This window comes from Lissotriton helveticus, chromosome 1_1 (assembly GCF_964261635.1).
Source record: "Lissotriton helveticus chromosome 1_1, aLisHel1.1, whole genome shotgun sequence".
Taxonomy (NCBI): domain Eukaryota; kingdom Metazoa; phylum Chordata; class Amphibia; order Caudata; family Salamandridae; genus Lissotriton; species Lissotriton helveticus.
The window spans coordinates 2,145,854,405-2,145,872,533 of NC_136057.1; the positions used below are offsets into that span (position 1 = coordinate 2,145,854,405).

The following is an 18,129-nucleotide window of genomic DNA, read 5'->3' on the forward strand; positions in this document are numbered from 1 at the left end:
ATGTAAATTGAGTACTGATACTGACATAATTGTGTATTATGTATCAGGGTGGATGTCTATTTGAATTTTGACTTTTTCTTACAGATAGATAGGTGCTGGAAATCTCATGCATGACCAACAACTGGGTAAAACTGTGAGTTTACCTACGTTTGTATTTAACTTCCCACGGTTAGGATACGCCTTTGGGTGCGTAGACCGCCAGGAAGTTGTTTTCTTTTTCTTCTTCTATTTTTCTTTGGTCCTGATGAAAGCTTTGTGGAATAGAGCACCCTGTAAGCAGAAACATGTCGTCCTATTTTAAGAAAAGCACTAAGGACATAGTTGACTCGAATTGATGACAATTAAATGTCCGAATCACTGTTTTTAATAATGACAATCTGACTCCTTATTAAATTTATTGTGGAGGACAGCTTGCCATTTTTTACTTTCTCTCCTAACACCTTTTTCACCTTGTGTATAGTTGGAATCTGCTCCACTGCAACACAGCCGTAGTAGCAGTCCAGGGAGACATTCCGTCTCCTTGGTAAAAACCCTATGATGAAGCATGTCATTAACTATGTTGATGAGTGAGGGTTTTACTTTCAAAATCTGAATTATTCCACTATAGTTAGTTTCCTGTGTCTGTGTTAAGTACATAAATTTGCAGCACCTAATGTGAGACTCACAGTCCTCATGATTACGTGCACACTAAAATATTGGAATTGACGATTCCTCTATACCGTTTCGGTCACTCCTCTGTTGTTATTTAAATTGTTTTTTGTGGGGGACAGGAGTGTCCTTTATCCCTACCTCTCTTGTTGTTTTTGATGTATTCTTTACCCAACCTTTCATATTTGCCTGCTAGCATTTGTTTGAGGCAATACTGAAAATGGAAAGTTGTAACAAGCAGAGTTATTTTGCCATGAATGATCCATTCTGTAGCTGTTTTTTCTGCTACCATAAATGGCAATTTTGATAGTTTTTCAATGCTAAAAATTGTATACCTCGGTCCCATTAGTGCCAGTTTGATCTGTTTATTAGTGAGATTGAATTCTGAAACCAGAGACGAGGTGTCGATGAAACGCCAAGGCACATAGCCCGCTCGCACGTTTTGTAGCGTCTAGCCCAATAGCATAATTGAACGTAATTGAGACTGGCCTTGGCGCAGCATGACCCAATCTTGTCCCCAATGTCTATAGCAGAGGATACAATGTTGCCCAGTGAATAGATCCTGGATGACAGAGTCGTTAACCCATTGTCGATCACAGCGAAAGATTTCTCTAAATTAATACGATCAGTTTCTCATATTCTTCCTGCGGCTTCTGCTTGGGTAACCTTCCATATTTCATTATAAGCAGCATAGATGCCGGCATATATGAAACGTTTTTGACGTGGTTTTCGCGGTCCTAGCAAGAAATCCCTAAGGTCTGCCCCTTCTGTAAGTAAAGATAAGTGTTGTTTCACATCCTCTTGTGTAGATTTCTGTAGCCAATCAAGGCATAATTTTCCTACACTGTATGTTGTTACTACCCCTGGGTGCTACCTTTGGACATAATGTGGGTCTGGCCTATTGATAGTGAAACCCTGTATCTTGTTCAGGAATAGTTTTTTCTTTTTTTCTTTTTTTTATTATTCATCATCATCAAGTATAACATGTAGAGATACATTTCATTATGCTATTACTTCAAGCGATTTATGCGACAAAATCATGCAAAAGAAAAAGAAGAAAATGTACAGTTAGTCTCAACATGATTGGACGACCTGCAGTGGTCGCCAGCCAGGCTATTCAATTACCCCCAAACAAAAAGAGTATGCTCCTTTAACCATTTTCGAGCCTGTATTTCCAGTCTGCTATAGGGGCCCATATCCGTTTCCCCAATTGCTTTGTCTTCCAGCCCTTTTTGTCATATAGCGCTTTCTCTAGTACATATACCACTAATAACCGTGATAGCCATTGTTGGAATGTTGACGGATTTGGATCTTTCCACAATGTTGCGATGCATAGCCGACTTAGAGTCATTGCTAGATATATAAACTCATATTGAGGGTTTTCTACATCGTCCCTGGTTACCACTAGGACCATAACTTCATTAGTTATACTAATTTTAATCCCTAATGCTTTGTCAAAAAATTGCTCTAATGAGCTTTTAAATGAGCCCAGGGCTGGGCATGCAGCAAACATGTGCATGGTATCTGCCTGCGTTGTCTGACATCTAGGACAAACTACCCCCGTTGTTCCACCCCATTGAGCGATTCTGTGTGGTATATGATAAAGCTCGTACATGGTCTTATATTGCTGGACTTGTAAGCTGGCTACTCTTAACACTGAGTTTAATAGCTTGAGTGATTTTTCAACCTCATTACCAGATAGGCTTAACTTGGTATTCCATTTTTCAACAACCATTCCGCAATCATCCTCCTTATACTGACTCAATTCTCCGTATACCTGGGATATCGAACAGTCCTTCTTATCCCTTAAAAATTCCATGATTTCTGCTCTCTTATAATTAATATCCCCTCCCTGTTTTTTTACCAATGCTGATCTTATTTGTAAGTATTTAAAAAAATCTCTGCGATCTAAGTTATATAACTGCTGTGCTTGATCGAATGTTATAAGACCAGTCATATCCATAAGGTCCCCAATAGTTTTTACCCCCAGCGTATCCCACCTCTTCATTACTTGGTCATGGAATACCGCAGGTAGCAGCTGATTCTTGAATAAGGGGGTGTAATAGTTCATCCTCTTTCCTTGTTGTTTTCTGTTGCCTCACCTGAAAGCTCCTGTCCAGCAGTGCAGCGGCCGGGCTTGGCTCCGCCGGAACCCCTCAGAACTCACGGGTGAAACCGACCGGCCGGGCTTGGCTCCGCCGGCCGGACTACAGCCCCCAGCATCCCTTGGGGGGCTGTGACGTCAGCGAACAGCGCGCCAGGCGGCGCACCATAAGAAGCCTGCAGGGGCCGAGTTCCCTGTCTTTCCTTGTTGTTTTCTGTTGCCTCACCTGAAAGCTCCTGTCCAGCAGTGCAGCGGCCGGGCTTGGCTCCGTCGGAACCCCTCAGAACTCACGGGTGAAACCGACCGGCCGGGCTTGGCTCCGCCGGCCGGACTACAGCCCCCAGCATCCCTTGGGGGGCTGTGACGTCAGCGAACAGCGCGCCAGGCGGCGCACCATAAGAAGCCTGCAGGTCCCTCGTCCCGCGAGGACGCGCGCGGGACGCGCCGGACGAAGCCCGGACTAAGGGCGGACAGTCTTAGACAGTCCGAGACTGTCCGCGACTGGACTGGGCCATAACCCCTGATTGAAAACTAATCTCCGTTGCGAGGTATTTAGATAACACTCCCTCCCTTCATCTAAGTGATTGTATTAGGGGGAAGACGGGCTGAAGTGTTGTATATCAATATTGGTAAGGGTGATCAGGGGTGTTCTACTTTATCTCTGTACTTGTGTTCATCAGACCCATACATGTCAAAACAAAAGACCCCCATTGCCCCAGCCAACACCATGGACAATTATTTGGTGCAGGTGGTGGCAAAAATTAATAATGAGCGTAGATCTTCTTTGGGTCTTAGTAACTCTTCAATATCATCTCAAGGGGGAAATATATGTATGAAACTCGTAGACATAGATGTAGGAAATATCACAGATCCATTCATTCAGCATTTCGCGGATGATTTAGAGCCGAATGTTTCTGTGGATTTGATAGCTAAAACTAACCCTGATATAACTGACGAAGGTGGTAGAGATAGAGATACCCTTCAAGATGATATGGAACTTATCGAGTGCCATTCTTCACCATTGGCCCCCGTCCCCGCCCCAAGAGCAACTAGTGGGGGTTCTAATGTCCTCCCCAGAAGAGAAGGGTTGAGATCAAATAAGAAAAGACCAGCAACTCCTCCTAGAAAGAACCCCGGAAAAGGCAAATGGGGAGAAGAAACAGGGGGCATAGGCTGGAATGACGCAATCATAAAGAAACTTATGGATCTGATGGATAACAAATTTAACAAGATAATCAAGCCATTGTTATCTAAAATCGACCACCTCACCGACAAAGTTAATAAAATGGAGATCCTCTTGAAAACCACTAATGATAATGTGGGGGAGATACCACATTTGGTGCTGGATAAAATTAAGGAAATAGAAACAACAGGTACGATATTTAGGGGAGTAGCAGATGTTGTAGCCCCTACCCAGACAACTATTTCAATTCCTGATATACAAAGACCTCACCCAACCAATCCTGAACTGTCATCTATCCCAGGGAAAACAATTGACCCAGGCCCAAACATAGAGATCGGACCTGTAGAGCTGGTTATAGAAGCGTCACCTTTGATCCTCGTTCTTGCTAATGTATCACCTCTGAATGAAGGATAGATCGAGCCTCCGGAAACATTGTTAAATAAAGCATTCAATTGGTTGAGTAACAATATGCATATCTCTCCCTGGGGAAAAGAAAAGCTGATAGATGACTTGACTTCAGCTAGAAGAGTGAAGTGGATAGGGAGCAAAGCTAAGAAATTTGTGGGGGACTGCGCGGTGCTGAATTTAAAGGGCCCAGAAGTGTTATCAGAAATCTTGCTTAATTTATACCCACCACAACGAAGAACAGCAGAACTCATACCACTCACATTAGACTTCTTTTATAGTAGAAGAGGATCAGGGATAAAGCCGAGTGTCTTAAGGACCAAGTGGTCTGTCGTGGGTAACAGAAGTGCTAGGGAGAGCACAAGACATGATTGGGGGCTGCACTTGGAAAACAGATTCTCAGCTTTATCAAACTTAAATGAGTGCGATTGACTTACAACGTACGAATATTCGCCAGTTCCTCACAAAGGAAGGCAAAATATGGAAAAGCAAGTTGTTTTCCCATGTATGCAATTGTGCAAACAGCCAATACAGCTCAATGGAATTCAAGATCTAAAATCTGGGGTGGCAGACGAAGACCAGCAGGGGGGAAATATGGTGAGAGCAGAAAATGAGGAGGGTTTGAAGGGGGGTAAAGCAATGAGTAATGATTGTGTGGAAAATGCTGAGGAGATGAGCCATTTAGGATGTAAACCAGGAACAACTTCTGTGACCATTATCTCGTGGAACATAGCGGGCATACATAATAGGATATCATCTCCCGAATGGGCTGATTTTATTGACCAATTCGACATCATCTTGTTGCAAGAAACTTGGGCACTAAAACCAGTCTTTCACCACGGTTATCTAAATTATTTTATACCAGCAATTAGAAATCAGACAGGACGCCCTTCTGGAGGCCTATTAATCTGGATTGACCAGAGGTTGAATTGTTCTATAACTCAAAGATCTCCCCCTTCAAATGATATTTTATCAGTGATCATTAGATGGGACAGTGGCCAAGAACTAGCTTTGTTTAATGTATATTCCAGGGGTGTTGGTAGAGGTAAAACCTCAGAAGTGGTAACAACTTTAGAAAATGAATTGGAATCATTGGACCCACATTCCCATGTAATTGTGGGTGGGGATTTTAATTCTACTTTTGAACCTATGGGTGAAGAAGACAGGTTTCTGTCTGAGGAGGAGGACAGTAAATGGGGCATACCCCAGTTGGAGGTTCCAGCCATTAAAAGATGGAGTGCTGTAGCAATACAACTAAAGAGCTTTTGCTTAGCAAGAGGCTTGAGAGCGGCAAATGGGCGTACGCCCTCAGATATAAATGGGAATAACACATTTGACAATGGACGGGCCACTAGTAGAATTGATTACTTTCTGATAGACGTAAGGGCATGGAGTAAAATGGTAGACATGTCTGTGGAGGCAAGAATGGAAAGTGATCATAATCCTTTGTGTTTGACCCTCCGCACCTATCACAAGACCATAGATGATGTAAATGAAATTGAACGGGTCACCCAAGATGTTGTCTGCTCGAACAACCAGCGCCATTTGAAATGGAGAATGCTGATTGAGGACACAACGAGACTTGAGGACCTTAAAAAAGTAGTGATATACGAGGTAAATAACATTAAGCCCTACTGTGAGAAACCTAACTTCCAGGCCCACATGATGGAGACATATAAAACATTTTTTTCTAAACTCCAAGTTTTTTTAATCAAATCTGTAAATCCCAGAAGAGATAAAAAGGAATATCCTAGGCAGGGCTGGTATGATACGCATTGTAGACAGGCACGCCAAAACTTAAGCATTGCACTAAGAACGGGCAACTCCACTTTAGTTAGGAAGGCGAGAGACGCATATAGATTAGCCCAAAAACATGCTAAGAAATGCTGGGACGAAGAAAGCTGGTGCGAGCTGAAGAAGGCTTGCGCAGCAAAGGATTCCAAACGTTTTTGGGCCACAGTTAAATGGGACAGGGGTGGGATAGCTGAACAGCCACAAAATCATGTAGCAAAAAAAGACTGGATTGAGTTTTTTAAACCACAGTACGCATGTAACCCAATTCACGCTGAAAATCCCCCCCCCTTCTAACATTTTTTTTAAACATAACATATTTACTGAAAGAGATGTTAGCCTGGCCATGGATTGCGTATCAGGGGGAAAAGCACCGGGTATGGACGGAATCCCGGCAGATTTGTTCTTATCTGATAGGAATTCATGGTGCACCTATTTCACATGGCTGGCAAATGCAGTGGCGATGGGAGGGGAAGTGCCCGCTTCTTGGAAGGGAGCAGAGATTATCCCTATATTTAAAAAAGGTGACAAAACACTGGCGAAAAATTACAGACCCATCAGTCTTATTGATACAGCGCAAAAGTTAATGGGGCGATTAGTCCAGAACAAGCTGCAGCAATGGATTGATGGAAATAATATACTGTCACCTTACCAAGCAGGGTTTCGCCCATTGACCAGTAGTGTCGATCAAGTTTTCTACTTTATAACAATCTTTTGGAGAAATGTTACTCTAAAAAAGGGCCCATTATATGCTGTCTTTGTAGATCTGAAAGCAGCCTTTGATCTGGTCCCAAGAGGAAAACTTTGGCAGACCCTGGCCGCAAATGGGCTAAGCCAGGAACTTCTCACCCTCCTAGTACGCCTCCATGAAAACAACTTTGCTAAAATCAGATGGGGCAAACAGGGAGAAGTGACTGAGTCCTTTCCAGTGGAGCGAGGGGTGAGGCAAGGCTGCGTCTTGGCCCCAACCTTGTTCTCAATTTACATTAATGGTATTGTTGACCACCTGAAGAAATTCCCTACTGATGCGCCAATTATTGCAGGCTCACGCGTACCCGTATTAATGTTTGCGGATGATACGCTTCTACTCTCGCGTACACCGAGTGGTCTCCAAAAAGTGGTTGATGCCTTTGGTGAATTTTGTGATGACAGGGGCCTTGAATTGAATACAACCAAGACCAAATTCATGTGCCTTAATTATCACTCTAAGTTCAAGGGTGTGATCACGTACAAGGGCACCCCACTTGAGGAAGTAGATGCTTTCTCTTACTTAGGAATAATCCTACAGGGAGACATGAAATGGAAATCGCACATCAACACGGCAGTACTAAAGTTTAACCAACTAGCAGGGGTGGTAGCCCGTAAACACCGTGCCTCATTGTCAAAACCGATTAATTGTGCTCTTGAAATCTATAACATGAAGGTACTGAGCTCCTGTCTGTATGGCTCCGAGCTATGGGGCTTTTCAAATTTGAGTGACTTGGGGAGAGCAGAAAATAGATTTCTTCGAGGACTTGTAATGGCCCCACAGAGTACACCTACAATTCCTTTAAAATTGGATCTTGGCAGAAAAAATGTAGAGGACATAGCTCGGCTACGGCCTTTGTTATACTGGAGGCGCCTGATGGTGACACTAGAGCTATCCCACTATCTAACAGCATTATTAGATGTAGTCAAGTGTGATCAATTCCATTGTATTACATGGCTAAAGGATCTGCGGGCTACTCTTGTAAAGCTGAAATTGGAACATTTGTGGGGCAATACGGATGTGGTCCATTTTCCGACGAAAACCACATTGAAAGAATTGTATTGGGAGATGGTGTATTCAACAATGTATCAAAAAGGCACTTTATCTAATTTGTCATCTCGCTTTTTGGACATTAAGATGTTCCCATCATGTGAAGATTATTGGGACTTAATCGAACGTCCTTATGACAGGAAACTATATTTCCAATTCCGGATTGGAACACTTCCTGTGAATACCTTTACGAAACACTGGAACCCTTCACGGGATGATCACTGTCATTATTGTAAGGACCAACTAGAGCATATATCCCATTTATTGTTCTGCTGTCCACTATATGCCAGTCCAAGGCGTAAATGGCTAAAGCCAGTCTGTTTAAATATGGGAACTCGTTGCCAATCAACTGCACTAAGAATATTAAAATCTGACTGTTCCGCTCTAGTAGTGATTGCGGTAGCAAAATTTCTTGCTTGGGCTTGGGTAATCCGTTCACGCTCATCACTGTTAAATGTAATACAATGAAATATGGCTGCCCTGTCTAAATGGCTTTAAATATATGAAATAGATGTACATTATAACTGTTATTTTAACTGTGTTTTTATGACTTGACAATAATTTTTAAATGTAAAAAGCATTCGACTGTCACTGTTTAATATGTTTTTTAAACGAAATCTTTTAGCTATAGTATTTATTGTATAGGATAGGGATTGATGCTTTTATGACAAATGTCGAATAAAGCTTTGAAATTTGATTTGAGTTCATCCCCCCATTTTAATTTTCTTCCTCAAAATTGACCATACTGATATTGCCGCCCCAAGGGTCTTAAACTTGACTTTTTTGTAGTAACTGCCTTCATTGAACGAGAGAAGCCACTTGTTGGAATCCTTAATTAATAACTCGTATATATCAGGGACACTCTCGCTCGCTCTCCACCGATCCTCCATACTCCCACCCACTGGCCCTCTGATATATTGCAAGACAGTTGCCCAATTATAAGCCTTTAAGTCGGGTGCCGCCAGACCCCCTCGTTCTCTTGGTAGTGACAAAACTTTTAATGCTCGACATATTTAACTTTGGCCCATATAAAGCGGTTTGTGACTCCCTCTATTTCACTGAACCAATTGTTATTGAATTTTAACGGGATAGTGCGAAACAAATTTAATACTTTAGGCAAAAATATCATTTTTATTAAATTACATCTGCCTATTGTTGTTAAATGCAAATTATTTAATCTATCTAGATCCCCTTTTGCTTTTTTAATCACAGGCCCCAAATTCATTTCCACTACCTTTGAGAGATCTGATGTTATTGTTATCCCAAGGTAGACTGCTGAATCTGTTATTCTTTGATCCACCATCGTTACCTTTTTATTAATTACAATTTAGGTTAACTCAGTAGCAGGGATCTCAGCTACAACACCAAGGGGGATCTGCTCAATATTTGAGGATTTCTATCAGAGTTTATATGATCCTGACAGTGGTGCCAATAGCGGTGAAATAGAGAGCTATCTAGAGAGTGCGCAAGTAGAGAAGCTGACAATGGAGGATAAAGCAGAGCTGGAAACTGATTTTACGTTAGAAGAGATACAGGCAGCAATCAAAGACTTACCGGCTGGGAAAGCTGTGGGCCCGACCTTATCCCGTTGGAATTTTATAACAAATGTCTTCCTAGTCTAGAAGAGGATATCTACCAGCTTATGGTCTCTACGCAAAAAGGAGCGGCACCTCCTGAGTCTTGGGGGGAGGCCACTATGGTTGTATTCTTGAAAAAGAATAAACCCCCAACTGATCCTGGGTCTTATAGACCTATAAGTTTGATGAACAGTGATACGAAGATTTATTCTAAGATACTGGCCAATCGGCTAAGCTCTGTTATAGGCAAAATCATTTCCCCCTGACAGCATGGGTTTATCCCTGGCAGGGGGACTGCAGACCATATTAGAAGAGTGTGTACACTGTTTGATGGGACGGGAGCCTCACGAGACCCTATGGCTCTAATATTGTTAGATGCTGAAAAAGCATTTGATAGGGTCTCGTGGGGTTTCCTCTGGGCTGCATTAGGGAAGGCAAATACAGGTGATGTCTGTATCGGGGCTTTGAGTGCCTTATATAAGAATCCAACGATAAGACTAAGGATTATGGGAGAGCAGAGTGGGATAATAAATATCGGAGAGGGAACTAGGCAAGGGTGCCCCTGCTCCCCGTTACTCTTCGCCTTTTACATAGACACCTTCATGAGGAAGATAGAGTTAAACGAAAGCATCTTGCCAATTGTTTTGAATGGATTCGAAACAAAAATCTTAGGGTATGCTGAAGATCTAGCCATAACATCTACGGACCAGGCAGCGGCATTATTGGAAATTGAAAGGGAAGCAAATCTGTACGGGGCGCTCTCGGGGTATAAATTAAACCAGAGCAGGAATCGTTTTTGACAGATGTTTGTGTCTGTGGGCCAGAGCAACCATTTTTCCCATTCAGGATCTGATCTATTGATTTGTAAAATAGTGTGTACGTCGACCTCCCCCTGTCTAGTGCTATTACTTGCAGGTAGTAGGTATAGGCGGAGTGTTCATGTCTTTGATCTTGGATAACCCAAAGCAAGACGTTTGTTGGACAGTGTCATTCAAAAACATTATTTGCTGTGGGATGATACGGCACTTGCCAATCTTTTGTACCCCAGACAGATTTTGTGTCAATTGTGTCTTTCCAAAAGTCGAACCCTTGTCTAGACAGTTGGGTAATAAAGGCTGCAGAATAAATCTGTTTTGTATTAGTTAACATATTTTTCGTTCCTGTTGATTTCACTTTTTTAAAAAATATATTTTTATTGAAAAGTTGGATGACAGACAAAACATCCGTGTCTCATATAATATGATTTCATATTTTTAACTAAAACGATTCTCGATTGGATTTATTGTACTCTGAAAAATATGGAAACTTCATCGCAAACGTTTTTGAGTGACCCCTTGGTGGTGTAGGACAATGTTCCCATTGGTTATACATAAATACATTTCTAGGTGTTGCAGATTTATGCAAGAAATGATGACCATAGTGGTTATAACAATAAAGCTGTTCATAGTCTAATGAACACTCTAAATAATCATGATTAGAGAATGCAGCTGATTTTTCTAGATCAGACATCATGTTATTAACAGTCTCGAAGTCCCAATCATCAGAATAGGTACGAGAGGTAATAAAGTCACTTAATGACATTTTAAATAAGTGTGGAATGTTCAAAAGTTCAGACGGGCTGAATATATCATAATCCGTTTTGTCCCAAACTATACCATCTTGTATAATAATGGCTGTGATGTTCACTGTTCACAAGTCTCTTGCTTCACGATGGGATGACTTGTGTGGTTGCAGAAGTAAGTTCACCTTTTTACTTGCTGTGTCCATTTGAATATATCTTCAATTTATCAGCATGCTCAGAGTCATTACTAAACCTAGCCAAAGCAGAAAGAAAAATATTCCCGAAACAATCCATAATTCAATCGATGGTGAAACCAGATAAGTCTGTTTCAGGAAATGAAAAAAGTCTTGTGTGTTGAAAGTTTATTGTGCTGGCGTCGTTTCAGGTTCACTGGGATCCTCAGAAAACGTACCAAAGTTAATGAAATAGCCAGAGGCAGTTCTGTCAATGCTTGGAAATGCATCAGGATTTGTTGAAATCGCTAGAACCAGGTGATCACATGTTACATTGGTGTAGACAGGCATTTCAGGATGAACTGTTACTTGGGTTCCAAGAGGAAAACGTTCTATAGCATGGTTGCGTAGTCCTTCATTTCTCACTTCTGACTCCTCAAAGGTGATGAGTCTTTCAGTTTGAACCTCTTGGATAGTAGCTAGAGGAGTGCGTCTGCTACTTGGTCGGAGTCCACATGGCCTACTGCTTAGAATCGGCCACATAGTGTGGTTTGATGAGGTCGATGGACACAAATCTTTTCTCCTTTTTACCAGCAAGGGGCGGCAGCAGCACTGTTCTTGATCCGTGGATGGCTAAGACAGGTACTGGTTGTCTGTAAGAAGGCCCAAATTCCTTCTTGTCCCCGATCTTCTCTCTGACTAGATCCCCAAGCTTTGGGATCCAGACAGGCCTTGCTGGGACGGCTGGTTGTTCCCTAGTGGTGCTTGGCTTCAGGAACACGTTGCTTTGTTTCGATCTTAGTTCATTCAAGTCTTGTAAGGCAGCCAAACGATCTTTGATATCAAAAGGTTTATTTTCCACCACTGTGCCTTTACATTCAAGATCTGGGACCAACATTCTTGTCCCAAATAGGACCTCATATGGAGAGACTCCCCCTAGAGAACTTCTTGGCAAGTTGTTTAATGAGCATTGGACCCCATAAAAATGTTTGACCCACCCGTCACCCGAGCCTAATACCCTAGCTGTTATATACTGCTTTATGTCCTGGTTTTTCCTATCCACAACCGAATTTCCCTCAGGATGGAACAGAGAGGAGTACCGCAATGCTACACCCAAACTGGCCATGGCTTCTTTGTAAGCTCGAGAGCTAAACGCAGGGCCCTGGTCAGAGTGTAGTGTACCAATTGCGTTTGTGTCAATAAAGACTCGCAAATCTTTTATAACAGTTCGAGCGTCAGCCGAATGCTGAGGCCACATCCATAGGTACCTTGAACACGAATCTATGATATATTTATAGTTACCATCCCTTTGCAAGAGACTGCGGTTGGTCCAGGTAAACATGAGCTAATGGTTTATCTGAAATTAACAGAGGCGTCTGCGCAGGTCGTTTCACGGTAGAGACTTTCATCCGTTGGCATATTTCACATTCCAAAACATCATTTTTGGTCTGTTTCCTAATGCCGGGCCACCAATATCTCAGTTATAATAACAATACTGTGGACGAAACACCTGCATGGGTAGAGGCAATCCCTTTATGTGCTGCTAGGATTAGTCCTAACCTACGTTCCATGTTTGGAATTACCCTGTCCCCACTCCAGGGATTCGAGCAAACGGAACGTTGTTCACTTCAATTATATATGAGTATTTGAATGGAAACTTTTTAGGTAACGCTGCACCACTGCCTTTGCTTGATGCATTGACAGCCAATAATATCTCACCGTCTATTCTCGCTTTTTAACAAGTGATCGCAGCTACGGAAGCCATTTGCACAGCCCCCTTCGCTGCTTCATCAGCCAATGAATTCCCTGCAACGTGACCGCCATCACGTTGATGACTCAGTGTGTGTAGCACGTGAGTGTTTTGTAGTCCGTCTTGCAACTGAACTACTTGTTCCCAAAGCGTTTTATGCTTGATTGTGCCACCTTTTGCATCTTTGAAACCATTTTAAAGCCAATTCTGCAAATATTTATTGTATGTTTGAACACAGTAAAAAGAATCGCACACTATAAGTGTGGGGAATTTGCGATCTGTATTATCAAGTGCCAATTTGAATGCTTGTAGTTCAGCTCGTTGAGCTGTACAATCTCCTAGAGATAGTGTTTTTGTGACCATCGTTCGGAATGTACCATGTCAATATCAATGTCAAAAGCTTTTGTATAGCGCAACAATTCACCAGAAAAGGTCTCAGGGCGCTTGGCAGAAAGAAGGCATCAACCTTGAAGGGAGCAAAAGTGGTTGAGAGGGGAATTAAATAGGGAAGAGCCAGGTTTTCAGGCTCCTGCGGAACGCTAGATGGTTGGAGAGAGACAGCAAATGGGAGGGCAATTTATTCCATAATTGCGGTGCCAAATAAGAGAAAGCCCTGCATCCATTTCTGGAGGTACGCGCCTTAGGTTGGACAAGAAGGGACTTCGAGCTAGAACCTAAAGTTCTGGACGGTTTATACCACACTAATTTTTTTGCAAGGTAGGTGGGGCCAGTACCGTAGAGGAGTTTATGAGTCAGAGTTAGGATTTTAAACTGACATCTTTGGCGCACGGGGAGCCAGTGCAGTTCTTTTAGGCTAGGTGCAGAGGCAGACCTCGGCGGTAGTCCCAGTACCAATCGGGCTGCCGCATTCTGTAGTATTTGAAGTTTAGTGAGCACACACTCATTGATCGACACAAACATGGCATTTCCATAATCTAGACGGCTTATAGTAAGCCCCTGAACCAGAGGCTTTCTTGCCTCTAGAGGAAGCCATTTGAAGATTTTACGCAGTTGTTTAGGTATTCCATAACATGTACCAGATACTTGGTTGACATGTGCTTTCATCGAGAGAGCACTGTCTTAGCATAATGCCCAGGTCACGCACCAATTCTTTAGGCTCCGGGCAGGGTCCGAGTTCGTGAGGCCACCAATCCTGGGACCAAATGGTTTTGGCTTCGCCAAATAGCAAGATTTCGGTTTTGCTATAATTAAGTTGGAGCTTATTATCACTCATCCAACTGCTAATGTGAACCATGCACTGCTTGAACCTTATACAGGTGTCCGGAAACTGAGAACTGCAGGTAATTAATACCTGCGTATCATCGGCATAAGACACTGTGGAGAAGCCATAAGATTTTATAATATTGGCCAACGGGGTCAAATATAGGTTGAACAATAGGGGACTAATAATCGACCCCTGTGGTACCCCCACAGTGAGAGGCCTGTTCCTGGACACATGGGTGCTGTTTTTGAGAAAGGTATAGCGGCCGGCGAGATAGTCTTCAAACCAGGCTAAGGCACTGCCCCTGACACCAATCTCCCACAGTCGATGTTTCGGAATGCTGTGGAAGATGGTGTCAAAGGCCGCCGATAGATCCAACAGGACCAGAATAGCTGACTCCCCTCTATCCAGGGAGAGCCGAATGTTATCCACTATCTCAATGACTGCGGTCTCCGTACCATGAGCGGCACGAAGACCTGACTGTGAAGGATCAAACAATGCATGTGTCTCAATGTAGATGGTAACTCGTTTATTTACTAGATGTTCCAGTACTTTCCTAAAGAATGGTAAAAGGGATATAGGTCTGTAATTGGATAGGGTGGAGGGGTGGCTGTTGGGCTTTTTGAGAATAGGCTTGACCTGGGCTAGCTTCCAGCTGCTAGGAATAGAGGCACTCTCAAAGGAGTGGTTAAAGATGTTGGTCAGCGTGCCGGCCAAAAGCGGGAATATCCCACTGCATCTAAGAGGGGGTAATAAATCGGTGGGGGAACCCGATTTAATTTTTTTGAGGGCTTTTAACACTTCATCCGAAGTGGTAGGCTCGAATTCAGTTAAGGACGGAGTGTTAGTGGTTTCAGTGGAAGCCATAGTCTCTGGAAATGCTGCGCCTAACATGGGCACATCCTGATTGGCTGCTGGTAATGAGAAGTAAATTGACTTAATTTTATTATCGAAATAACAAGATAATGAGTTCACCCACTCTAAGGTGGGAATGAATGCGGAACGCTCCGCCAGAGGGGCAGTGAACTCCATCAGGATTTTATACAGTTCTTTACTCGACTGGGCCGCTTTATTTATTCTCTGGGAAAGGTAAAGCGTTTTTGCTTTCTTTATGTTTTTTAAATAGTTGGAATGAGTGAGTTTATAGTTATCGCGGTCTACTTGCGTTCTATTTTTCCGCCAGCGCCTTTCAGCTGTTCTGCAGGTCGCTTTCTCACGCTTCAAATCCTCAGTGAACCAAGGTGAAGCAGTGCTCTTAACCTTAACTGAAGTTTCCGGGATATTTTCATCTAGAGTGTTTTTTATGGATACATCCAGTTGGGTTACCATAAGTTCAATGTTCTCATAGTTGTTGTTGGGAGGTACGAAGTGAGACGAAAATGCCTCAGGAGTTAGTTTGTGCCAAGCACGGATAAATACTGTTTCTTTCTGATTGGTAGTCCTTGACCCCAATGGTATGGGAAATTTAAAATTAACTAGAAAGTGATCAGTCCAGATCATAGGCATGGGTAATTCACAAGTGAAATTTGCTATGTTGGTGAAGATTAGATCAAGGGAGTGGCCGGCTTGGTGGGTGGGGCCGATTACCCTTTGTGTGAGACCCAAAGTGTCCAAAGAGGTTATTAGATTACAGGAGTCTGTGTCATGCGTTAGTTCTGCGTGATGATTGAAATCACCAAGTAGGATAAAATTATAAGTGGCCAGCACATGTGATGCTAATAGGTCTAAAAGAATGTTGGCGAATTGTGATTTATCTCCCGGGGGTCTATATACCAAAGCAGCCCTTCCGAAGGAGTTAGTGTTAAGGTTCATGTTGATTATTAAAATTTCAAGCCATTCATTAGAGAGTGACTCGAGTTTAGTCATTTCAATGGGAGCTTTTGCCGCAATGGCAATGCCTCCCCCTCTCTTTCGTACTCTATCATGTCTGATAATCTGGTATTCATTAGGAAAAGCGATGGCTATATCCGGAGAAGCCAGGTCATGCAGCCATGTTTCAGTAAAGAAACAGATGTCAGATTTTTTATTGTCCAATAAGCTCCAGAGCTCAAGGGCATGTTTAGGGATAGATCTGGTGTTAAGGTACAGTGCTGAGAAGGTATTACTATCTACATTAGTACTGGTGTTATTGGTTAATTGAGAGTTAGCGAACGCTTTCATGTGCGAGGCCCTCGACGTTACATTGGTCGCTACCCTAGAGGGTTCGATGGTAAAATGGATTACCTTGGTACAATCTGGTAGATTAGCTAATCCATTGGGCGGATTTAAGGATAGAAGTTCCTGCCAACTGTAACAGATCATTATAGTAGTACAGGAGACACCTCAACCCGATAGAGTGATAGAAAGAGGAAGAGAAAAAAAAGAATTTACCAGGGGTTTAGGCGGGAGGCGGTGTCCAGGCGCGGATGGGCGCAGACGGGCGCAGACGGGCTTGCATCGGCGCACCGCTGCGCGCGTCCGCGCTAGTGGAGGGAATATGTAGGGAGGAGGGCGGGGCAGCTCTAATGACGCCGCAGGTGTGCCGCTGCTTCCTGTCCCACCGCACAAATGGCACAAGCCGTGGCGGAACGGGGACCAGCAGAGAAATGCAGTCAGGTAAGATTGATTGCATTTGTAGTCACCGCAAACACAATTTAAAACATAAATGCCGAGTGAAGCTTTAAAATAATACAAGCGATTAAGACTGAGCAGCCCCCGGTTTCATTAAACTGCCAGCAAATCTTTCGCATTGCGCATACGACCTTTAACGATCGGGCATGCCTCACTATAAGCCTGCTTACTTCCTATAGCGGGAGGTGCTGATCCGTCAGTATAAATTATAAATTTGTACTGATCAAGAGGGAGAATCTCAGTAGGCAGAGGACATTCGTTTTCGTATTGCAGGAATGCTTGTATTTTTAAATTAGAATCAAAAACATATTCTACATCTGTTGCAGCAAGAGAATTTACCCATTGTATCCATCTTGGATGTAAAGCTTTTGCATTCGGAATGCTCGCTTTTGTAACTGCCTCTAAGGCTGGTACTGGAGTCACGACAATTATGTGTTTCCCCTGATCCAGAGCTCTTTCTTTCGCTACAGCGATTTGAACTGCTGTTAGAATTTTTTCTGTTGAAGTAAAGCGCATTTCCTCTTGTGTATACAAATGTGATTTGTTTGCAATTGGTACTTTTTCACCTTCATTAAAAGTTAAGTAGGTGAATCTGCATTGACCCAAAATAATTTGGATCAATAGATTGCGTAAGTTTACGTGTGTTTGTATGTGATTTGTTGCTAACATGTGAGCTTGAAGTGAACGCAATATTTCTGTGTGTTCTTGTGTCCAATTTTTTTTTTTTAATCAGGTTTGATTAATTCGTAGAGAGGCTTAACAATTTCTGCGTAATTTAAAATGTAAGTTCTTCCAAAATTCAGGAACCCTAGAATCAACTGTAAAATTTTCAGCGTTTTTGGAGGTTGGAGAAACAAAACACTCTTCTAAAAAGTTGGCTGCCAGGCTTTTTCCTTCACTTGAAAGCTCATATCCTAGGAAAGGGACATTGAGATGGGCAATTCTTGATTTTTTAAAATTGGATTTGTAACCCTCAGAGGCGAAGCACAATACAATGGTATTCACTCTGTTCAAGTGCCTATCCAGGTCATCGTCTGTCAGATAGATATCATCGACATATGACAATGCCTTTCTCATCATAAATTTGTAGTAACTCTGTTACTCTTGCTGAGAATAACCCCGGGCTGTGCTTGAAATCTTGTGGGAATCGACAAAAGTGATGTTTTCCTATTATTGAGAAAGCTGTCAAATACCTACTTTCAGGTGCAATGTTTTGACAGAAGAAACCATTTGAAATGTGTAATGTGGTTTTATATGTTTTTCCGCACAATGTTATTCATTAATGCTGTACTATGTGCATTTTGTAC

General features: G+C 42.6%; 1 protein-coding gene across 4 annotated transcripts in view; it reads left to right on the forward strand.

Moving 5' to 3' along the window:
* The window catches only part of LOC144776709 (retinol dehydrogenase 8-like), a 234,220-nt gene that overhangs the window by 85,626 nt on the left and 130,465 nt on the right, over positions 1-18,129 (forward strand). The gene's annotated exons all lie outside the window — the stretch shown is intronic.